The sequence below is a fragment of the Canis aureus genome, chromosome 28, assembly GCF_053574225.1.
Source record: "Canis aureus isolate CA01 chromosome 28, VMU_Caureus_v.1.0, whole genome shotgun sequence".
Taxonomy (NCBI): domain Eukaryota; kingdom Metazoa; phylum Chordata; class Mammalia; order Carnivora; family Canidae; genus Canis; species Canis aureus.
The window spans coordinates 34,396,339-34,416,611 of NC_135638.1; the positions used below are offsets into that span (position 1 = coordinate 34,396,339).

At 40.9% G+C, this 20,273-nt stretch overlaps 1 long non-coding RNA gene across 1 annotated transcript; it reads right to left on the minus strand.

Moving 5' to 3' along the window:
- Positions 1 to 226: 226 nt before the first annotated feature.
- On the minus strand, positions 227 to 7,688 carry LOC144300244 (uncharacterized). The gene is made up of 3 exons (XR_013366833.1): positions 7,452 to 7,688; positions 3,959 to 4,020; positions 227 to 870 (listed from the first exon to the last, which is right to left on the minus strand). It is a non-coding gene; the product is annotated as an uncharacterized LOC144300244 (long non-coding RNA).
- Positions 7,689 to 20,273: the final 12,585 nt, after the last annotated feature.

Sequence of the window (20,273 nt, forward strand, 5' to 3'; positions counted from 1 at the left end):
GCATAATGTATGGCAATGCCTTTTTGCTCATTCCCTTCTGACGCAAGGCATAATTATCTTTTGGCCATTTTCCAGAACGATAGGTGAAAACTGTGTCTTGTACTTTTGCTTTCTATTTTTTCCCTTAAAGATTTCCATGTATAGATGGAGTATTTGTATTTATTTTTCCATGAACTGTATGTTTCCATTTGCTTCAATAAATATATCTTTATAAGTATTATATATATTTTTAAATTATTTAAGACCTTTATTAATGGGTGCTTGCCGTTTGTTGACTTTTTTGAAAAAATCAAGTTGTAAACTTTTATTACAAATTAAAAATTAGGTTCTTAAAAATCTCAACTTGACCAGATATGAAACAATTTAAAAACCTTTAAAGGTGTATTGAGAAAAACCAGGCTAAAAACAAGCAAACAAACAAAAAAACACGTTTATCATTACCAAAAAGAGACGTCTATAGGTAAAAATAATAAAAAACCCATGCTGCATAGATAATGCAGATAGTTCTACTTATCTGGTCAATGGGCAAAAAGCAAGCTCTGAAGGTCTTCAGCTCCAATCTTTTGTTCATTTCTTATTGCTGGCATTTCATCTTCATTTCTTCGTGTTGGATGACTAAACCGGACGATGGTAGAGGTGGTAAGCCGCATTTACTGGATCCCGCCCTGCTGGGCCTCCTCAGCTGGGGGATCGGCTGCTTCTTCGGTCTCTGCCTCCTGGCGGTTTAGGGTGTTCTGGGCGTCTGCGTTGGCAATTGAAGTTGCGGCGGTACCGACGTTGAGGCGGCCGCTGACCTTGGGTCTCCTCTCGTTGATTTTCCTTATCTTCCTCGTTGCCATCCTCTCCAGGCTGTCTCGGCGAGGAGGACCCCTACAGAATCGTGGTTAACCTCGATACATAGCCTGTCTCCCTACCCTGGGCTGAAGGCAGTGCTAAACCGCTGAGCCACCTGGGCTGCCCTCCCTGCAAGTTTTTGACAGTTGTAATATTTATTTTAATATGTCACTTGATTCTTTGAGAGTATAGTAAGAGTGTGGTTCCATATGAAGAAGACAGCCAAGCTCTATTAATGAAGGCAATGCTTGGTAGGTCATATGTTTTTCTGTGAATTTCAATATGGTTTTGATAAATCATGGTTTCAATTCAATGAGTATTTGTTTTATTATCTGCACAGCTCTAAGCTAGATGTTTTACCTAACTCACTTGGAGTTTGCCAAGGACCCATTAGCAATGTGAAATATAAGTAGGAACATATTATATTAAGGGCCTGGAGGTGAGGCCAAGAAGTGCCAAGGAGGAGGAAAAAAATAGGTGAAACAGTATTCCAGGAAGAAGGACCAGCTCACCAGTGAGAAAGAGCATGGCATGTGAAAGGGACTGAAAGAAGTTGGGAGTGGATGAAATATCTAGCCTGGGATTCCTGTTAGAAGAGAGATAGGGCTGGAGATGTAAGACATGTCAGGTTATTCAGGGGCTTCATTCTATGCTAAAGAATATAGACTACCTTCAAAGAAAGAAGAGAACATTAGAGAATTCTGGCCAGGGGAGTAAGATGATGAGATACAGTATTAAAAATGGATTGGAGGAGAGGGAGAAACCTAAAGGCTGGAAGACCATTTTAACAACCCAGATGAGACATGATTGCAACTTTAACTAAAATAGTAGAAACTGGAATGGAGAGAGTTCTATCATGTGAGATGTTTTCAGAAGGAAGAATCTACCATATTTGTAAATAGATTGAATAGGATAAAGAAAGTGAAGAGTGATGTGATGTCTTTGAGCATTGAAGAGCTGATAGAGCATTTACAAAGAATAGTAGAGAAGGTTTTGAGTGCTGCATTGACATATTTGAGGTGGCCATACATCATCCACATGCAGACACTTGATAGATAGCCGGATAAAATGGATCTGAAGATTAGGAGAGAAATCTGGAATAGAGATCAGATGTGGGAGCCTCAGCACAAAGATAAGTACAGACATAGAGACAGATGAGATGGCACAGAGGGCACATGTCAAGTGAGATAAGATGAAGTGTGTGGAACCCTGGAGATCACAAATCCTTGTCAAGAAAACCAAGGGACTGTGAAATAAGAGAAGCCAAGAAAACATTGCAAAAGTGATAGAGATATCAACCAGGTTAAATAAGATACAAGTCAAATAAGATACAAGTCAGATAAGATGAGTCTATTAGTTTTAGCAGAAACTTACACAATGATGGCTTCAAAAAGCTGGTGGAGATGTGAGGGAGATGGAGGGGGCATGCTGAGGAGTGGGAGGAGGATGAGAAAATGGAGGCAGTGAGCACAAACAAATACTTCTGGAAAAGTTTGGCTGTAATGGAGGTAAGAGAGAAAGGGCTGGAGGCCAGCAGCATGTGGTTGAGCAGACTTTGTGTTCTCCAGATGAACTTAAGGTGTGTTTAAAGGCTGATGGGAAAAGAGGCAAGAATTGAACACATAAGAGAAGTCGGTGGCAAGTGAAGGAAAAAGTGGTGAAGAATGACATCATCGTGGGAGGAGATAGTGGGATTCCTGAGAAGGCTGAAGGGAAGGAATCCAGAGACAGGTAGAGAAATTAGCTTGAAGAAGAGGAGGGACACCTTACCCTTTTCTTTTGTAACTAGAAAGAAAGAGCTAAGGACAAGCCCTTTTGGTAAGTAAGTGCATTTGTTTGGTACCTGAAGTTCAGTAATTACTCATATGTCAATTCCTAGTGTCTCTGTGAATAAAAGAAAGAGTCATGCCCCTCCTCCCATTCACTAGTGCTCTCTCTCAAATAAATAAATAAGTCTTAAAAAATAACTATGATGAATATGTTAAATGCTGTAATGGAAAAAGTAGATATATGGCATGCATGAACAATGAATGGGTAATGTAAAGAGAGAAAAACTCTAAAGAAAAATCAAAAGCAGTTGCCAAAAGTCAAAAGCCCAGTAACATAAATAAAGAATGTCTTTGATAGGCTCATCAGTGGACTAGCACAGCTCAGGGAAGAATTAGTGACGTTGCAGGTAGGTCAATAGATAGTTCTCAAGCTGAAATTCAATGAGAAAAAAAGGAGAAAAGAATGAAAAATAGAGCAGAACATCCAAGAACCATGGGGAAATTATAAAAGGTGTAACATGCATAACTGGACTATCAGAGACAAAATAAAAAAGAGAATGGAGCAGTAGAAATATTTGAAGGAATGTCTGATAATTTTCCAAAATTATTGACAGATATCAAACCACAAATCCAAGAATTTCAGAAGGCACTGTGTCGGCTTAAATACCAAGAAATCTACAGGTAGGCATATCATATTCAAACTGCAGAAAACCAAAAACAAAGAGAAATCTGAAAGACATCAGAGTGAGAGTAAACATTTTGGCTCTAGGGGAATAAGGATAAGAATGACGGTTGATGGGATGCTCGGGGAGCTCAGAGGTTAAATGTCTTTGACTCAGATCAGGATCCCAGGGTCCTGGGATCGAACCCCTCATCAGGCTCCATGCTCAGCAGGGAGTCTGCTTCTTCCTCTTCTTCTCCTCCTCCCTCTGCTCATGCTCTGTCTCAAGCACTCTCTCTCTCTCTCAAATAAATAAATAAAATCTTAAAAAAAAAAAAAAAGAATGACAGTTGACTTCTCAGAAACCATGCAAGAAGAGAGTGGAGGGAAATCTTTAAAGTGTTGAGGATTGAATTTGACATCTAGAATATGCCAGAATTCTATAGCTAGCAAAGTTAGCTTTCAAAAATGAAGGAGGGGCACCTGGGTGGCTCGGTGGTTGAGCGTCTGCCTTGGGCTCAGGTCCTGATTCCAGTTCTTGGGATCAAGTCCCACATCAGGTTCCCTCTGCCTGTGTCTCTGCCTCTCTCTGTGTCTCTCATGAATAAATAAATAAAATCTTTTAAAAATGAAGGAGAAATAAAGACTTTTGAAGACAAACAAAAACTGAGGAACTTATTGCTAATAGACTTACCCTGCAAGGTTAGAGGAAAGCCTTCAGGAAGAAGGAAAATTATCTAAGTCAGAAATTGAGATCTACAAAAGAAAGGAAAAATATTATAAAAGGTATAAATAAAGATAAATTGATTCTTCACTTTTTCTTATTTTTAACTCGTCTAAAAGAGAATTGTTTAAAGGAGTTATTTTTTTAGGATTTTTATTTATTTATGAGACACACACACACACACACAGAGGCAGAGACATAGGCAGAAGGAGAAGCAGGTTCCATGCAGGAAGCTGGATGTGGGACTTGATCCTGGGACTTCGGGATCACGCCCTGAGCCAAAGACAGACATTCAACCACTGATCCACCCAGATGTCCCTGTTTAAAGGAGTTAGAACAACAATGTCCCTGTTTAAAGGAGTTAGTTTATAGCATATGGATAAGTAAGATGTCACAGGACTTGGAATATTCTAGTATAAGGTAACTGCTTTCTACATGAGGAGATATAGTATTATTTGAGGGTGGACTTAGAGTAGTTGCAAGGTATACTGCAAAGTCTAGGATAACTACTAAAATGTGTTTAAAAGAAGTATAAATGATATAAGAGAGGAGACAGAAAATGGGATCAAATAAAATGCTCAGTTAAAACCACAGAAGGTAGAGAAAGAAGAGGAAAGAAAGTACAAATTCAGTAAATAGAAACATTTGTAAAGATGAGAGATTTTCACTAAGCTATACTGACAATGTATTTAAATGAGAGTGGCCTAAACATATCAGTTAAGAACCAGAGATTGTCAGATTAGATTTTAAAAATAGATCCAACTCAGTTTAAAAATTAAGACTCAATGTATTAAACTCATGTTTTCTAGCTTCACTAAACTCTGTGTTTTAACATCTGTTCTATGTGTCTTTTTCTAGATATATCTGCTTGACATGTCTTTTTCTAGGCGACTCAATAATATACCTTAGTCACCTTTCCTTGACTTCCAGCCTTCCTCATTGCCCTCCCTTCAGTGGAGTGTGCTTCTCAGATACAAGCCAATCAATCCAGAGTCCATGCTCCCAACCACCTCTCCCATCTGACTCTCACACTGAGTCATTATCCCCTTGCTCTACCTACCAGGACCAGGTGTCCTTATACCCTGGAGCCCACTGAAATTATTCAAACAAGCCAATCCTGAGCCTGCTTGTCCACCCTTGCTGTTTTCATCCTGAAGAAGGCACAATAAAGACTCTTGCCAGGGGTTCTCCTCTTTCTCTGCCTCTTGACTGGCCCTGATGTTTCCCTGTGTGGCCCCTTGCAGCATGGTGTGTCCTCTCCTCTTAGGAATGGTAATAAACTATCTTTGTAATAGTAATCATCTACTGATTACTGATCTTACTTTACCTCAGGTTTTCTATCAGTACATTATACTTTGATACACTTAGATACATAAAAAGTAAAAAGATGGAGAAAGGTATATCATGATAACACTAATTTTAAGGGATTATATAAATTTCGGACAAATCGTAGCTATTGTGAGATATGAGGACATTTTTTATAACCCACTGCACAAGTGCCACAATGTAGTGAGCTTTCTATAAACCCTTGTAAATAAAAAAAAAAAAATCCTTCATAATTTAAGGTTCCTGTCTTCCAGCATAAGGCATTAGGCTGAAGAAGATAACGTGATTCTATTTTGCATTTGTATCTGATGTATGTGCCATGCATTAAAGTGTTAAAAGTGAATGAAGATGGAGACATTTTGTGGGCTTTCTTGGATACTGACGGGCTCTGGAGGACTAATGATGAGAAAGAAGAATGACTGGAGATAGGTGGCACCCAAAGTGAATGACCTGCTGGCTGGACGGGAACATATTTACTTTCACATTGAAATAGCTGGTGAAACAGTTCCCACCTCACCACCTCCATGAGCAATGATGCAGATATAGAAGCAGGAGAGGGCTCAGCACTCTCTTTACTGTGGTGAATTATTTGCCCTGAAATGCTATTTGACATCAGGCAGGGCTCTGGGCCAGGTTGGAAGCTACAGATAGAGGGAAGTTTTGTCTTAGAAGCTGGATAGAGGGCAGTTTTACATGCTAGAACCCAGAGGTTCCCAATCCTTTATAGAAGGTCTGTGTCCTCTGGACCTGTCTACAAATAATCATGACATTATTTACCCATTCTAGGGAGAGTAAGAAGCCAAACATTTTACATAGTGAGCTGTCATAAATAAGATTATTTATGTTATGGACAGGGACACCAGCTTTTGTAGTTAATTATTATTACCATTAAACATGATTATTAACCAGTGTCCTAACTCCTTACTCCTTTTCCCTCACATTTGAATACCCTCAACCCTCTCAGATCTCTCTTTTCTTGACTTGCTTAGCTTTCTATGCCTCTCTCTTTGAGTGAGAGTGACTAGCTTGTCTACTCTTGGACACTGCTTTTGTTTATTTTGTAATTATCCTGAAAAAAAACTTAACCTTCCTTGAGTTGGGTCTAAGAATTCTATCATTCATCAGTGAGTCCTACTGAATTAATTTGGCCAACACATAGCAGAGCATCAGAGCATGCCTGCTCTGAAAATCTGTGAACTGTTACACGTGTATAAACCCTTAGGATTTTTCATTCTTTTCTTACTCTTCTACTGTTACTTTTCTTTAAAAGATCCCTTTTCTTTTCATTCCTACGTCAACTTCTCCCTTCTCATAAAAAGTGGGAAAAAAAGTTTATAATTTAGTTTAGGGTTTTTTTTTTTTTTTTTCATGAGACCATGGGTATAAAGCACTTAATATGGTACCTGCCATCGAGTGGATGGACAGGAAACACTGACTTTCCTGCCCTTCTCTAGGGGAGATTAAAGCAAACACACAAACACCTTCTTGCTTTCTGGCTTTCTTTTTTGATGCCTTCTTGGAAGAAGGTGCATCTGTAAGAATCCAAACAATATGATTTTATTCTGGGACCCTTCTGTTTCCTTCCTCTAAGGCCTTGATGTGGTTCCTAAACCCCTGCCCCCCAGGTTGAACCCATCTCAGCCCAGGGGTGTTTTTCTCTTTTTGAGAACCCAGCCAGGAGCCCTGAGTATGGGGCTGGACCCTGGCTGAGTCTGATGGAGTGCTCTCCTTCAGATGGCATCACTCTCTTCTCCTTAGCCCCCAATGGCCCCTAGTAGACTGAGTCCTCAGGACAAATTTTCCTTCTACTCCATTGGTCCAGGATAAGTCTTTTTAAAAGTGCATTCTTTGAAGAAAATTCAAGTTGATGTGGGATTTGGGGGAAAACAAATAAGCCCAATTTTATGTGGTGGGATTTTATTCCCTCCCCCACCATCCACACACCACAATCTAAACAGTCAAGACTCTTCTTTCTCTCCTCACACATGGCTGGAAAGGGAGACCTTTGAAAGGCAGAGGGAAGAGTCATCCAAGTTATGCTATGATAGTCCTAGAAAGACTTCTATTTGCTTCCTTCTGACGAAAATGCAAGACCCCTGTGTACATTAATGGTACACAGGAAGGCTCCATTACTGACCTTGCAAGATGGTCAGCATGCAGTGTGATTGGAGGACTTTTGCAGCCACACAGCCACGTGGAGTTGCCAGAACTCCAGTGACCACTGAGGGCAACAGGGAGCTAAGGTTGGACAGGTAATTCCTCTTCTAAAAACAAAGCAAAAAAGTCTTTGTGCCACATGATTTCCTTTGTATGAGATTGTAGAAAAAGTGAAACTGTCTTGACAGAAAGTAGATTAGCAGTTGCCTGGGGCAGGGGTGGATGCAGAGGTGCAAAGGAACATGAGAGAACTTTCTTAGATAATACAAACGTTCTACATCTTGATTGTGATGGTGGTTAGATGACACGGCAACGGTCATTGAATTGTGCATTTAAAATTACACTGCAATAAGTAGCTACTTAAAAAAAGGGATGCCTGGGTGGCTCGGTCAGTTAAGCGTCTGCCTTCAGCTCAGGTCATGATCCCAGGGTCCTGGGATGGAGCCCTGCATCAGGCTCCCTACTTACCAGAAAGCCTGGTTCTCTTATTCCCTTTGCTGCCCCCGCCCCCAATTTGTGCTCTCTTTCTCTCTCAAATAAATAAATAAAATCTTTTAAAACATTTTAAATTAAAAATTTTAAAAAACATGTAAGACATCCTCACTTAAAATGGATGGGAGAGCCAAGGGTGCAAACTAAACCAGCTCCCTCCATCTCTCTCCTCCCTACATCTCCTAGGGACCGCCTCCTTTGGAGAACCATGGTCTGGATGTCCTGGTCATTGCCTAAAGAGAAGGAGCCCCACCAAGTGGTACAGATTGCCTTGCTTATTTTCTCTTTCTCATTTTCCTTGAGGGTCCGGGAGTGTTGTGGAGGAAAACAGCAGTACATTGTAATAATGGAAAAAATCTAGAATCATGTTCAAATCTCCTCCCCTCCCACCTAGGCCTTCTTGAGAACCAAGTGGAATCATACCAAAATCCCCAGATTCCATTTCCCCATATCTATCTCAATAGAGGTGCTGTGGCATTCCTTCTCCTTTGCCGTTTTGCTGGGACTGGAGAATATGGCACCTTACCCTGGCACTGTCTGTCCTCTTGTAGAGAGTGGTGCCATTAGGCCAACCTTGAAGACCCTCTTCAGCTTCTATGCCCACATTGTTTCTTTAAGAACGTCTCTTCAGTTCTTTTGGAGGTTCCAGAACTCATAGCATAATATATCTCTATATGTTTTATTAATCTCAGGGACTCAGGATTGGGCTGAAATTTATTAGAGAAAATTCAATTCATTGCACAATTTAATTGCAACCTTGAAGAGATTCCTGAGGGACATTTAAAAAAAAACTTTTACTTGAAAATTTAATGAAATAACCCAATTGGTCATTAATCTGCCTGGGTAGTTGGTGGGGAATGTGTTCACACCTGCAGTGACGTATACTCCAGACTTCATCCAATTATAAATCTCTGTGACCTCAACTCACCTACCAGTGTCACTGAAAGTCATTAAAATGTTTTAAATCCACAAAACCCTTAAGGGATATCTTTATAATTACAGTTACATATAAAACTTTGTGAAGTAAGTGAACAATTCTGAAGTCGCTCTACAACAAACACCAAAACGATGAGGAGGTGCATTAAAACTGAAATTCTACTTCCTTCAATTAACAAGGAAATGTGTTCATTGCCTATAACTTTTATTTATTTTTAAATCAACTTATAATCATTATGAAAAGACATTTCTTAAAGAAAATTCTACTAAATCCAGCTTCCCTTTTGATATTGGGTGGGGGCATGGTTACCCATTGAAACCTCATTCTCTCAGGAGAACATGAGGGAAGATCAGGAGCCCAATGGGGCTTCTATTTGTTGAGTCAGGTTTTGGACACTTGAGGACCAGGTCACTATGGCTGGACTTTGTGACTTCTTATTTCATAATGTCTATTTCTTTATGATAAATTCTTAAAATGGAAGGAGCTTATAATCATCTTTGGTGAGAGCTGAAGTGAATCCTATTTTGGAGGACAAAAATCCCAAAGGATAGGCCCAGGGGTGGCCGTTCATTAAGAAAGCATCCTTGGGACCCTCAGCAAAGAAGAAAGGACAATATGGGAGCTGACCTGGTTCTAAGGTAACGAGTAGAAAGTATCCCCCACATCATGGCCTGAGGGCTCCTGGTTACTCCATGAGACAGAAGGGGAAATCATATTTCACTTGGTGACACAGCCTCACCCAATACCTGGAATATGCCTATTGAATGCACAGCATTTCTTACTTGTAAGTATCCTTAATGCTATTTTTTGGGGATATGAGTAATAAAATTGTGTCTGGGGCAGCCCGGGTGGCTCAGCGGTTTAGCGCCACGTTCAGCCCAGGGCGTGATCTTGGAGACCAGGGATCGAGTCCCACATCAGGCTCCCTGCATGGAGTCTGCTTCTCCCTCTGCCTCTCTCTCTCTCTCTCTCTCATTCTCTCTCTCTCTCTTCTCTGTGTGTCTCATGAATAAGTAAATAAAATATTTTTTTAAATATTTTTTAAAAAACATTTAAAAAATAAAAATTAAAAATAAAGTTGTTTCTGAGGGCTTGTTCTGTGTCAGACACTCTGGTAAGCATCTTCACACATATTAGCTCATTTACTCCTGAATATAGCCTTGTGAGGCAGATGGTGTTAGCCTCAGTTTACAGATTATGTTTAAATAATGAAACCCAGTAAAAACAACTGTCAGATTTGCCTTCCATGGATAGCAGGGTAGAGTCCACAGAGCCTGCAGATCACTGCATTGAGCCCCCTATCCAGCGTGCTCCAGGGGCTTGCTCCCATGACCCATCCTGATGGGGACAGCTCTCCTGGCTCTTTACTAGTGCTCTTCTGCTGTCTAGGAGATGAATTCTATCTTCCTGGCCCAAGGACCCACTAATTTTCATGAGAAGATATTAGCACAGCAGAAGGCTATTCCGTCCCAGCACCACTAGGTTCCAACCCTCTCCTCATAAAGTTCTGGGCAGTGTTTTGTTTTGCTTTCTATTTTTGTTGGAGTTAGTGGCGGCATATCATTTCTCCTCATGTTGTTTTGTCCCTGATAAAACTGCCTCTCCTTCACCAGCCTTGGAGGCTTGTTGCCTATTCTCTCCAAGTACAGTAAGAACATTTTTGATGCAGATTTAAATACAAATGCACCGTGTCTCAAGCTTTTTAGACTGATAACAGTAATTCCATTCTTTGTGATATCCTAGATTTTGAGAAGAAAAAAGCAAAACCTTCAGACTCATAAAACCTGCATTGCTGTAAAATAAGTCCGTTTGTCTTTGGTCATCATAAAACCCAGGCTTTTCTTCTTCTAGAGCCTGGCAGATCATGAAGGCTTCTCTTGTAACACAGGCTAGTTTCTGTCTGTGCTGAACATTTGCTCTAGTTTGTCCTTGGTGTGCTTCAGCTCAGGAAGGAAAGCACCTTGATAGTTATTCTCGTAAGTTCACGTTGTGAAAAAGAAAATGTTTCCAAAGGACTTGACATATTTGTGCCCAGTATATGTTGGCAGGAGGAAGATCCTAGCCCGTTGTCCTGGGGACCTCTCCAGCCTTGGGCCATACTGCCCTGCTGCAGGTCATCTATTTCTCATTCACATCTACAGCTACAGAAATTTCCCCATTGTTTTAGAGCCTCTGTTTAGAGCCTTGTGGGCAGGGGCTTTTTATGAATTGCTGCTTCTTGTTTCTGAAGATTCCTAGCACCTATCAGAGCCATTGTGGGATCAGTGTTGATTCTGCCCAAATTCTTATTTTCTGTTCCAGTGTCATCACTTCCTTAGATGATTTCTGTTTGTTTCTATCATCAGGAAAAGTATTTGGCTTTCTCTTGTCTATACCAGGGCAAACCAATTCTATTTTATCTTATAAGTGTCACTACTGATAAGAGGTAGTTCCTGGGGAACAACAAAACATGGCTGAGCTGGGACTGCTGGACAGTGGAAAGGCATCTGGCTTATACCTCTTAACAGTCTTGATTCTGGGTTAGACCTGCACAGGGCAGGCGTTCCAGTGAATGTAGGGGGGTAGGCACCTGCTTCCAGGTAAGAAGGGGTGACCATTTCTGGTAATCACTGTGCTTATTATCAGAGTCAATTTTGTCCAAATTCTTGTACTGTGGTTTATTACCACATAGTTCTCTTGAGGCTAAACCTTTTAAGAAAAAATACACCTCTCGGTTGCGTGTTTTACAGTTCAGACATTTTCTGTTTTCTTGCCATCACTGGTTGGCTTGTAGCTGGGAAGTTTTAATATTTTCAAGAGCAAAAAGATCAATCAATAAAATGGGGTAAATTGTCTGTAGTTATATCATAACTCAGATATCATCACTTAAATTGGACAATAATTTGCTTGCTTTCAGGAAAACATTTTCTTTAAAAAAATTTTTATTTATTTATTTGAGAGAGCGAGAGAGAGTATGAGCAGGTGAGGGGCAGAGGAGGAAGCAGGCTCCCCACTGAGCTGGGAGCTCCATACAGGGCCCATATGGGGCCTGTTGTGGGGCCTGATTTGAAGACCCCAAGATGATGACCTGAGCCAAAAGGCAGACACTTAAGGCAGACACGTGATTGGCTGAGCCACCCAGGTGCCCCACTCTCAAGGAAAACTTTGAAGCCTCAAACCTAAGAGAAGTTTTTATGTGAAAAAACAAACCAAAACACTAGAATAAATTATAACCTGGCTAAGTGTTATCAGTGCTTTTAAACTCTCTACTAATTAAATCTTAATGAAATCTGAAAAACAAAACCCAAAACCAATCTTACCTGAGAGGTGATTTTTTTAAAAATCATTATATTTTATTTTATTTTATTTTTTATATAAATTTATTTTTTATTGGTGTTCAGTTTGCCAACATATAGAATAACACCCAGTGCTCATCCCATCAAGTGCCCCCCTCAGTGCCCGTCACCCAGTCACCCCCACCCCCTGACCACCTCCCCTTCCACCCCCCTAGTTCGTTTCCCAGAGTTAGGAGTCTTGAGAGGTGATTTCTTAATACAAGAACATACTTCTTAATTCAAGGTATGATGGAAATAATTGCTTTTAGGGCCTATCTTAATATGTCCATGTGGTCAGAAAAGAACAAGAAGTGTCATTCAAATTAATAACCAGAATGGGGTTTTTCCCTCACCTATTCTATATGCCAAGTCCAGAGGAAATTAGGGGTGGAAAGTAAACTTTTGCCATTTATATTTTAGGCAAACTACCTCTTAGGGTATTTGCAATTGGAAGGTGCCAGTTATTTCAGCTGTGTTCCTTTCCATTTGTGACACATTTTGAAAAATCATCCAGGTTGAAAAACAATATATATTAACTAAACATTTGAGTCTTTTCTTTTGAGACATGTAAGACCTTAATTAAGCCCATTTTTTCCTTTTTTTACTGTTTACTCTTAATAAAGACATAACTTTATGAATCACAATATCATATTAAAATAGGCATGGACTTATTAAGCAAGGGACTTGCTGTAAGAGTTGGAGTAAAATTAACCCAATAGGAACTTGTCATAGCTCTGCAGTTTCTAGAACTGACAGCTGGAATGGAGATCTGTTGTTTTATAAGACATAAGTCATTTTACAACTTTTAAACAGTGACCGCATTATGAGACATTTTCATGAGTTTGTATTTCTGATAAAATCTCTTTCATTATTTTTGGACTGAAGTTTTGAAAACGAACACACACATTATATAGACAGATTCAAGGCTGAAGTTGTAAATGAAACCAGGTTATTTCAATTGGATTACTCGAGTCAGTTGAGATTATGAGCAGTTTCTGGGGGTGTGGGGGTAGAGATATATTTCCATGTTATTGTTCTTTTCAGCTTTGAAATAGGACTTAGGTTAATGTATAGCCAGCCCCTCACAGAGAAGGAAACAGAACCACATTGGTTCATTTAAGTAATCAAACACTAGATGGCGCTGTCCCCCAAAGGAATTAACTGGAATACTAAATTTTTTAAAGCCTGTTGTCAGTGGTTAGTTTGTTATTTTGTGTTTTCCAGAAGTTAGATAAATATTTCCTTTACTTTTTGTTCTTAATGAAGTTTTAACTTTATGAATAAGCATCTGCACTTGAAACAAACATGGACTTCTCGAATAATGTAACTCTAACTAAGATGTTAGGTAAAGGTAAATAACAGGATAGTAACTTTTATGGTTTCATGGTACCAAAAACAGACTCATGGAACTTGGTTCCCTTTCTGTCGTTGTTAGCAAACTTTTTTTTATTTTTTTAAATAATTTATTTATTTATTCATGAGAGACATACACACACACACAGAGGCAGAGACGTAGGCAGAGGGAGAAGCAGGCTCCATGCAGGAAGCCCGATGTGGGACTTGATCCCCAGACCTGGGATCACAACCTGAGCTACCCAGGCGTCCCACAAACTTTATTTTTAGAACAGTTTTAGATTTACAGAAAAATTTCATACATGATACAGCAAGTTCCCATATACCTTGCATGCAATTCCCCCTACTGTGGCACATTTGTCACAATTAATGAACTGATACTGATGCATTATTATTAACTAAAGTCCATACTTTATTCAGATTTCCTTAGTTTTTACCTAATGTCCTTTTTCAGTTCTGGGATCCCATCCAGGCAACCACATGAAATTAAGCCTTGTGTCTCCTTAGGCTCCTCTTTGCTGTGACAATTTCTCAGACTGTATTCATTTCTAATGACCGTGAAGATTTTGAGTGTTACTGGTTGGGTAGTTTATAAGATGCTTCTGCATTGGAATGTATCTGATGTTTCCTATGATTAGGCTGGGATGATATATTTAGAGGAGGAAGACCACAGAGGTTAAGTGCCATTTTATCCTATCAAGGATCATAATGTCAAGGAGATTATTCATTGTTACTACTGTTGACTTTTATTACCTGGCCGAGGCAGTCTTTGTCAGGGTTCTTCACTCTCAAAATACCTTTTCCCTTCCTTGTCTGCTTTGGAAGGAAGTCATTACACACAATGACCACTTAAGGAGTGGGATGCAATGCTTCGCTTCTTTGAAGGAGAAATATTTACATAAATTATTTGGAATTCTCCTGCATGGGAAAATTTTCTCTTCTCCACTTATTTATTTGTCAAATTATTTATTTATAGTGCAGACTCATAAATTTTTATTTTACACTTGGTTATAATCCAATACTACTTGATTTATTTAGCTACTCAAATTTTTCCAGCTTTGGCCTTTGGGAGCTCTTTCACTTGGTTCCTGTGTCCCTTTGACATGTCTTCTTCATCATTGTGAGTTTGTTTTTTTTAAGCAATCTGTTTGCTTTGTAATAGATTTTGTTTGGTCTACAAACAGAATTTAGCTCCATTATTCTTTGAGCATTTCTCTTTTCCATTATCAAAGTTATAGACAATAATGAAAATTGAAAGAAGAAAAAAAGTGCAATACAATGTTTATTACTTGAGTGTGTTCTCTTGAAGTGCCTTCTTTTCCTTTTTTCTTCCTTTTTTCTTCCTCCTTCTTTGCATCCTTTTCACCATTTCTTTTTTTTTAAAGGTTTAATTGTTCTTTGTAAATAATTCATATTTGGGTTATTTCTATTTAACAATACGTGGTGAACATTTTCCTGCCTCATTAATATATATCACTTAAAATGTTCTACATAGATCAATCAACCTTTCCTTTTAATTGATTAAAATTGGCTCATAAATACCCTCAGTGTATTGCATGATTCTGGATGCATAGCAGGTCTTTAACACACAGGGACAGAATAAATTAGCTATTTAGAGAGTTTGGATATTTTTGAATTATAAATAATGATGAAAAGAGTGTGTTTGAGTCTATGAGTTACTTAAATACTTTTACATACTTAAGATTTCTAGAAATTGAGCTGAGTCCAATAATAGCATATTTTTGAAGCTCTTAATTCATGATTAGATTTTACAAAATTGGGCAAATTATATGAGGCTAATCATTGAAAGAAAGGGAAAAATATCATCCAGACTATCCAAATAAGCAAGGGGTCTCTGGTTGAGAATCTCATCAGAATGGGCTGATTAGTGAGACGTAAGACTTGTCAGAGATGTAATGCCTAATTCAGAGAGGGGGAGCTGCCTTTCTCAGCATGCATCCGCACTGCTATGCTGAAACTTGGGGAAGTTGTGTGACCAGTTTATTTCAACTTTGCTCAACACAGGACAGGAGGAGACGAATCCATATCTCGGGCAGCACTGGTCACATAACCTCACGCACTGTCGTAGGTGGGCAAAACAGTGAGAATTTGTATTTCTCCTAAGCAATCTGCTTAATTACACTTCAGTGCTAGCCACAATATTCATTAAAAAGAACATAGGGGCACCTGGGTGGCTTAGTCAGATGGGCATCTGCCTTCTGCCCAGATCATGATCCCAGGGTCCTGGGATCGAGCCCCACATCTATTCATGCTCCCTGGTCAGGGGAGAGTCTGCTTCTCCCTCTCCCTCTGCTGCTCCCCTCTCCGCAGCCCTGCTTGTGCTCTCTTTCTTTCTCTAAAGTAAATACAATCTTTAAAAAATAGAAAGTTAAATAGTAGCCTGAAAACCCCAGAAAATACTAGAAGTTAGACTCCTACATTTGATACGAGGTAATTTATTGAAAGAATAAGAGGATATTTCCTTCTGTCCTTTTTAAAAAGTTTTAAAATTATTTTTCTCTTGCAAGAGAGGGTTCAGTCCCTGTGTTGCATTACTGGGTATAATAACACGGGAGTCTCTTTATGGGGTTGCACATTCAGGTTTTAAACTCAGGCCTATTGTTGAATGTTGGTTTGGGGAAATGCATCTAGTGGGGATGCACTAATTTCAAGTTTTGCTCTATGAGGAGGAGCTCGAGGTGCTCTCACCTCTTCCTCTGCCACAAGTTTACATCTTCTGGACAGAGAGCCCTATTTTCTCATTCCCAGCACGCATCCCAGAAGCTTGTGCATGGGGGAATTCACTACTTAAAGGGAGTCTTTGTTAACATTATTGATAAATAAAGATGGAAGTATAATAATGCTTCTACACTAATAGAATAATAATAAAAGTATTTTCTTCTTATTTGACTCTTTGGAGTTGAGAGTTTTAAATTGATTCTTAAATTTTTCATTCTCTATTTCTCTTGATTTCCTACCACAGCGGAGCAGCTCTCTGCAGTATGATTTGGCTATTTTTAAAGCTGTTGACAGATGGGAAGCTGCTGCTGGAGAGATAAGTGACAACAGAATTGCTGGGGTGTGCGTGTGCGAGGTGGGGGTGAGGTGTGTGTCTAGGTGTTCGTTAGTATGAAGTGCACTCCAACGAGAGTCCAGCACCCGGCACAGTGCCTACACACGGCAGGCGATCGATAAATAAATATTAGCTGATCGAGTAAATGGGCGAACAGCTGGTATCTTATTGTTATATTTTTCCTATAGTTGAGATCAATTCACTCCTTCTGATCCACGAGTTCTGGTTTTCTTTAGGGATAAAAGTAATTTTATTTTTTTAAAAATTTTTTAAAGTAATTTTAAATGACATTAACCACAAAATCCCACAATTGCTGAAGATTCTGGCAAGTGGTAATAGGAAAGCATTCTGTCTCTGAAATAATTGTATGTTAAAAAAAAAAAAAAAAGGCTTGGGCAGCCCGGGTGGCTCAGCGGTTTGGCACCGCCTTCAGCCCAGGGCGTGATCCTGGAGACCCAGGATCGAGACCTACATCGGGCTCCCTGCGTGGAACCTGCTTCTCCCTCTGCCTGTGTCTCTGCCTCTCTCTCTGTTATCTCATGAATAAATAAATAAAATCTTAAAAAAAAAAAAAAAGGCTTGGTGTACTTACATATCCCTTGGAATAATGATACGGTGAAAGATGATCGCTATTAATAATTATTACTGCCTGTGTATGTGTGTGTACGCTCATGTGCCCGGGCCTGTGGCCCCAAACATCCAGCTGGTTGTATTTGTCCATCCTAAGAATCAGAGGTTGCTCTGGCCTGCTGCTGCTCCAGAGCTCTCTATCCATCGATTCCCCCTCTGACAGATGCCTTAGGAAGCTGCGGGGGCAGGGGTGGGCAGCTGCCAGGTTCAGTGAGGCCCTAGCTCCGTGTGCCCGGCGGGCCGTCCTGTGCCTGCCTGGCAAGTAGTTGAGGCACTGCAGCTTTTCACCTCTGAAAAGGTTCCCTTCTCACCTTTCTTTTTCCCCCTCTGGCTTAAATTGACCTTTTTTTAAGCCTCACTCAGCAGCCAGTTGGAACTGGACCTTGCCCAGGCCTCCAGGTGCTGTTCTCTCCCTCCCAGTAACCTTGGCTTCCAGCACCTGTCTGTGCACTGTGACAGCCTTCCCCATTACTGCAGCCGGCAAAGTCCCTGGTAGACTGGGACGCACTTTCAGATCATTGTCTTCCCTGATACTCACCAGTCCTGTCTGCCCAGCAGAGTAGGTCGTGAGCAAAGTAAGGCTAGAGAGGTTCAAACAGCCTTTGGGTTGGGCCAGACAGGGCCTGGCCCCGGAACTGAGGCCCTGTCCGGTGCCATGCAGCTGCAAGAAGGAGCTGGAAGCAGGGTGTGGGCTTTGATGCTCTCTGTAAGGAAACGTGGACATCGTAACTGCTCTCTGCCCTTGATGCAGCTTGGGGTCATCTGGTCGCCTCTTTACTCCATCTTCTCCTTGGAGAGACTGAGTATTATGGTTGCATTGTGTCACCCTCAGACACATTGAGTGTAACCTCCAGTACCTCAGAATATGAGTGTATTTGGAGAGAAGGTCTTTACAGAGGTCATTAAGGTAAAATGAGTTGCGCCCTAATCGAATATAACTGGTATCTATAAGAAAAAGAGGTTAGATCACAGACATATGCAGAGGGAAGAGCTTGTGAGGACACAGGGAGAAGGTGAACGTCTGCAAGCCAACGAGAGAGGCCTCAGAAGGAACCAACCCAGCCAATGCCTTTGATCTTGGACTTTTAGCCTCCAGAATTATGAGAAATAAATTTCTGTTGTTCAGAACACCTCCCCCCACCCCCAAGTCAGTGGTGCTTTGTTATGGCAGCCCTAGCAGACTCCTGTATTCAGCTTTAACAGCAGTCCTTACCGTGGCTTTACATCCTTTATACCAGAAGCATCCCTCAGGCTGGAGCAGGAGCACTGCTCTGCCTCCTTCCCTATTAGCTCATGGGGAACATCCTCAAATCCCTTCTCTTTAGCTCTTTGTAATCCTTTCTCCCCCACCACTCTCCAGATGCAGTTGAAGTTTAAAAGGGTTCTTCTGGGCACTCAGGATAGGGTACCAAAGGGGTATGATTCTTGCACTCAGGTTGCTTATGCTCCTGTCAAGACAAAACGTTTGCCTACTCCCTGTTTTTTTCTTCCTCCAGTTTTTAAAAGATTACTTATGTATTAGGGAGAGAGTGAGCGTGCATGAGTTGGAGGAGAGGCAGGGGGCGAGACTCACAAACAGACTCTGTGTGGAGTGTGGAGCCTGACACAAGGCTTAATCTCACATCTCTGAGATCATGACCTGAGCAGAAACCAAGAATCGGACGCTCAACCAACTGAGCCACCCAGGTGTCCCACAAACTCTTTTCAAGGGCAATTGTCTCCTCATCTGTTGGCCTCAGTACGCCTGAGTGCATTGAGTACAAAACCTACATTTTGAAACACACTGCTGCCTGGTCTCTGGACCCTGGACAGCATACCAGGTTAGCTCTACTTCCTGCCGTAGCAAATGCTTCTTTGTCTGGTTTGCTGGCCCAGTTCTCCTCTTCCTGACTGCAGATTCTCTCTATTTTGGTTATCCACAATTTTTTCTTTTATTAGCCACTCCTATAATTTCACTAGGTTGCTGCATTAATTTGCTAGGGCTGCTGTAACAAAGTGCCACAAACTGGGTGTTTTCACCAGAAACATCTCATCCCACAATGCTGGAGGCCAGAAGGCTGAGATTACGGTGTTGGCAGGTGGGTTCCTTCAGAGGGCATGAGGGAAGGATCTGTTCCGGGCCCCTCTACTGGTTTTGTACATGGTCTTCTTCTCCCTGGGGCTGCAGACACAGTCATCCTTCTATGTGTGTTCTAGCTCTTCCTGGAACATTCTTTTTGTAAGGGCACCCGTTCTATTGGATTAGGGACGTACTGGTGAAATCCTCTTGGCTTAACTAATCACATCTGTAACAGCTGTATTTTTAAATAAGGTTACATTCTGAGGTATTGGAGGTTAGGACTTCAACATACCATTTGGGAGGACAGTTAAATCTGTAACAGTCACCACCTCCAACATCCAATTGCCTGCTTGAGTGTATCAGGGTTATAACTTGAATTCTGAAATCAGATCTCACAGATGGGGGAGGTTGTTACAAACAAAACCCACAGTGCCTGGATGGCTCAGTCGGTTAAGCATCTGCCTTTGGCTCAGGTCATGATCCTGGGGTCCTGGTATCGAGCCTTGTGTCAGGTTTCCTGCTCAGTAGGGAGCCTGCTTCTCCCTCTCCCTAGTGCTTTCATTCTCCCTCACTCTCTCAAATAAATAAATAAATACAATCTTGAAAACAAACAAACAAAAAAACAAGTCATACAAACAGATCTCTGTACCCTGTCCCACATCTGAAGAAATCAATCTCAGAGTGTCAGGCAAGGTCCTCAGAGTCTGCATCTACAGCGTCTCCCAAAGCACACCAACCCTACCTAGTTAGGGCTCTTATTCCCCCCCACTGTGACTGCCACAACAGCCTCCTCTCTGGTTTTCCTGCCCATCTGTCCCCCACACTGCTCGCCGATTGGACTTCATACTGTGCTTCTCTGACACTGCATTTTATTCAACATCTCAATTACCAAACATCTTGATTTCACGTTTCTATTTCACACCTTGGCTTGACCATGCGCCCGG